A 4,644-nucleotide genomic window follows, 5' to 3' on the forward strand; every position below is an offset into this window, starting at 1 on the left:
TATCTCCGTGTAACACCCCGAAAACGGGTTTGGTAATCAAACCACGTTAATACTACAGGACGGGTAAAATACAGTTAGTGGTAAAACTTACCCGGTAAATTTTAGGATTTAAATTAAATAAATCTAATATTTGTCAAAAGGATGAGAAATACTTTGACAAAGCAAAGTATATAAAAGGCCCGAGATTTAACGGGACTTAAAATAAAACGGGTTTAGAACAAGATAGATAACTAGGAAATAAATAACCTAGTACAAGTCTTGTAATTAAGTGAAAGAACAAAATACTCAAATTATAAACCAAACTAAAGTGGAGGGGCTTATGTTGTTAAAACCTAAACTTATATTATTAAGTTTAATAAAAGTAACAAAATAAAACCAAATACACCATTTTAGGTGTCTGGTTCGATCAAACAGAAGGAGGAGGGCGACCCCCACTCTCAAAACCCTAGCAACTCACTAATCTCACAAATTGAAGGCTCAAACCAAGTTAAAATCGAAAATCGAGCATAGATTATTTATCCCCATTGCAAGGGGGTTGTAAGGTATGTAAAATTTGATGTTAATTCTCTGTTTGAAATTCTCATGAATTTGAGAAATCTGAAATTTGATGATGCATGTTAGCTATTTGGTTAATATAGGGATGATATAGTATCTAGGAGTAAAACCTAGACATCAACATGTGAAATCATGCCTAAATTCTGGAAATTTCATAAGTACATTGAAGGTCATCCATGGATTTTGTGAGAAAATGATGAACACTAGGATGTAGAATGCTAATCTAGTGTAAATTGATGCATAGAAACCGATTTCTGAAAATATGATGTGTAGTTCATGAACACTAGACATAGAGGTTTGATTAATTGATGTTAACTTTGGTAAAAAAAATAACTAGTTAGTAAATATGTAAAATTATGCACACTAGGTGTTTGTTAAAATGCCTAAATGAAAACTAAAGTGCTGAAATAGATGATGTTTTTGACATCTCTTAGCCTACAATCACTGTGTTATAGGTTTCAAACCATTACCAAGAGTTTAATAAGGGATATAGCCATGAAAATGGGTTGCATTTGATGGTTTGGGTCGAATTTGAAAGGAACCTAAACATGATTTCCGTAGCTTTTTATATGGATTTTGACTAATCTTAAAAAAAATCATATAAAATCAACCGTTTATCCGATTTGGGTGTTCTATACCTTTTCGGAAAGCTTATGAAGTAAATTTTTACTGTTTCAATCATAAGAAACAAATGTGGTTGTTAAAGAGGTCAAAAATCTGATTAAAACTGCTGTTCAGAAAACTTAAAAGCTGGTTGAAAAATGAAAATATAGTTGTTGTGCTGATTTTATAAAAATCATATAAAATCATAGAAAATTCGTTAGAAGGTGTACCTTATATGCTTGCGAAGGTATTGAAGTTTTCTACGATCCATTTTTGAACATGTTAATCTAGTTCGGACTTTAAATGGGTCATAATGGTCGATTACAGCAGCTGAATAGAAAATCGCTGCACATTAATAATGTTATTATTAATCCGGAAAAAGACATATGATTGCGTATACTTGTTTAGTCATGAAGTATTTATTGTTAGGAACAAGTAACACTTTATATGACATGCTTAAAGTGTTCAAAATCACTTACTAACTAGTTTGTATAAATAACTTGACTAACGGGTCAAACGGTTAGTGAATGGAAATAATTATAAAAAAATAATATAAATAAATAAATAATATAGTTGTTGAATAAATAGCATACTTTGGTGAATAAGTGTGTGAATCCATAAGGTGTGATGGTCATGTTAATGGTTGACTAATCTAATCATCTTGTGGATATGATATGGTAGTTTGACTCTGACAAGCTAGGTAGGAGCTTGGAAATGAACGGGTCAAATGGATACAAGTTCAAGTATGAAGCTCGCAAGGATGCAAGGTAAGTATAACTTACACTAGTCATATATTTTAGAATGTTCTTTTGTCGTATTGACTACGAATAAGACAAATGGTAATTTAGTCACACGTTGACAATAATCGTTAGTTTTAAAAGACGCTTTCCCGCGTAAGACATAAAGAGCCGAAAGTGGTAATAAACGATTTATAAATAAAATGAGCATACGGTGTTAAAAGGAGCGAGTCATGTAGATGAGATGATAATAAATATTATCTCGCAAAGATAAACGGTCAATTCGGCCAAACGGGTCAAAAGGTGTAGACATCACCTTTTGACAATATCGACTAATGATTCTGGTGTCGAGTTATATGTTTACAGGAGTAGATATCCAATGGATACTCGCATCGCTCTTAATTAGCAATTATAAAGCAAGGTATTAAACCGGGTTAGTAAGTTGATCCGAGCCAGGTATGTATAATAGATTAACTCATCATGTAGAACTTGAAGTTCTATGAAAGTTAGGCAAAATAAAAAAAAGGGCATTCGGTTACCTTAATAGGTAAACCGAAGGATTTAAATTATAGACAGAATGTTTTGAAAACAAGATTTGGTTAAAAATGAGAAATTAGAATCAAACAACAGGTTTGTTTGATAAAATCACGAACGGGTCAAATTTGGTAAAAAGGGGTAATAAGCCGAAGACTTAAAAGTCTTAATTTTTTTTAATCCGGATGTTGGGTCTTGACTCCATTTGATGGAGGTTCAATTTACAGTCACGTAGGAAGAAACGGTAGGTCAAACGGACAAGCGGATTAAAAGTTATGAAGGTTTCCGTTTTAGAAATCGGCAAACTTGGAAAATCTTGCAGAGGCCACCATAAGTTACGGTAGCTACCGTAACTTACGGTAGCCTTAAAAATCTTTACGCCTTAAACCCACTGAGTTACGGTGGAAGAATCAACATTCAGGGGCTACCGTAAATCACGGCAGCCACCGTAATTTACGGTAGACCTTGTAACAAAATTTATTTTAATCAGTTCCGTTTCCCAGAACTCGTTAGACACGTTTATAACCCCCGTAAGACTAAAGCATTTTTTGTTTATGAAATGTAGGTACATTTTGGATGCCGGAAGACGATCAAGCTCATTAGAGAACCGAACACGATAAAGATACATGCTTCCGCACAGTGTCCCGTCGTAAATTTTAAACGACGAATTCAATTACGTTATGTCGAATAACTTATGATTTGTAAAAGTTTTAATAAACCCATATTTTTATAGTATGTGTAGTCTTATTTACACAACTAATTGTTGGTAATTATATGTAAAACCGTTAAATAGTAATTAGGGTGTTACACTCCGGGTATTACAGGTCGCTGGAAGTTGCTGGCCGGAAATACATAAACTATGTTGAATGATGATGAAAGGTTTTGAGAGGGTTTTGATTTTTATATAATTTATCTAATATAAATAATATTCATATAAGCATAAAATTAAAATAAAAATAGGAGAAAAAAATAGTAACCTGGTGACCTGGTAATTACAAGTTCGGTTATTTTAGAGACACAAAAAAGGTTTAGATGACTTAATTGGAACAATGAACAAACTTGATTACTTTTCTGTGACATTTTCCCTTTTTATTACTAGAAAGACCAATTACCAATTAGCTACATTTATATAAGTTAGAAAGCCCCTTTTATGTATATATGAATATAAATATAACTACTTACATTTTTAAAACATAAATGAAAATGAACACACAAACGTAAATGAAGATAAACGGATGTTTACGGACATAAATGAACGAACCAAACGTATGTTTATGTTTGTTCGTTTAGTTAAATGAAAAAAAAATTTATTCATGTTTGTTCGTTAAATTAAATCAACGAACTTCCCTTCGAACAAGTTCCGAATAGTTCATAAACGTTTGATTCGTCCATTAACACTCACTTTTCAATGATATTCTATAAATCGGTATCACTGGCACTAATATGTTAGTTACATAAATAACATATATAATCGAGTGTTGGATATCATATAAAATAATACATGTGAGTCCGCCCCCGTGTAAACTAAAAGCTTATTACCTTATGTTTAAATTCTTATGTTATGAATTTACATCAAGATAGTTGGTAAATGGATAACAAGCTGCATTGCTACCTCTAAGAAAAGTTATTAAGAAAACTAATTTAATTTTAGTAGATCATGTAAAAAATCCTTCAATACTGTTTTAGAATTTTGGTTTAACCACTAATGTAGAAAATCCTTCAATCTAAAATTTGGTCTACTTAAAAGATATGGAAATCCGGAGTACTTGCGTTTACATTTATATTATTTCATTATTAAAAATAAAATATTGATTAGGTATCAATGTGTAGTCTACGCGGACTCTGAAGCCGATAAGCACCAAGCAACCAAGGATTGAGGTCTCACGTTGTCAACACCTGATTGGATGATGTTCTCACGTGATTGAGCTAGTATTATGTTGGGAAAGAGTCAAACTTCGACATTACAAGAAAATTTGGTTGGATTCGTACTTGCCACGTTCATCTCTGGCTTATTGGGAACGAGTCAAACTTTGACATTACAAGAAAATTTTGGTTGGATTCGTAGTTGCCACGTTCAACTCTGACTTATGATATCTCCACCCTATTACACACACCCATCATTAAGGGTGAGAGGGGACATGGGTGCTCCTTTCAACTCTCTTCGTCGTCGTCTGAGCCAATCAAATTCGTCCATGTCAACTCTTTTTTCTAACTT

At 32.7% G+C, this 4,644-nt stretch overlaps 1 long non-coding RNA gene across 2 annotated transcripts; it reads left to right on the forward strand.

The window, feature by feature from the left end:
- Positions 1 to 383: 383 nt before the first annotated feature.
- On the forward strand, positions 384 to 2,420 carry LOC110865497. 2 transcript variants are annotated; one of them, XR_004861429.1, is made up of 2 exons: positions 384 to 542; positions 1,840 to 2,420. It is a non-coding gene; the product is annotated as an uncharacterized LOC110865497 (long non-coding RNA). The 2 variants fall into 2 exon arrangements; XR_004861430.1 differs by having other exon boundaries at positions 1,859 to 2,420.
- Positions 2,421 to 4,644: the final 2,224 nt, after the last annotated feature.

Source organism: Helianthus annuus, chromosome 6 (assembly GCF_002127325.2).
Source record: "Helianthus annuus cultivar XRQ/B chromosome 6, HanXRQr2.0-SUNRISE, whole genome shotgun sequence".
In the NCBI taxonomy this organism is placed as follows: domain Eukaryota; kingdom Viridiplantae; phylum Streptophyta; class Magnoliopsida; order Asterales; family Asteraceae; genus Helianthus; species Helianthus annuus.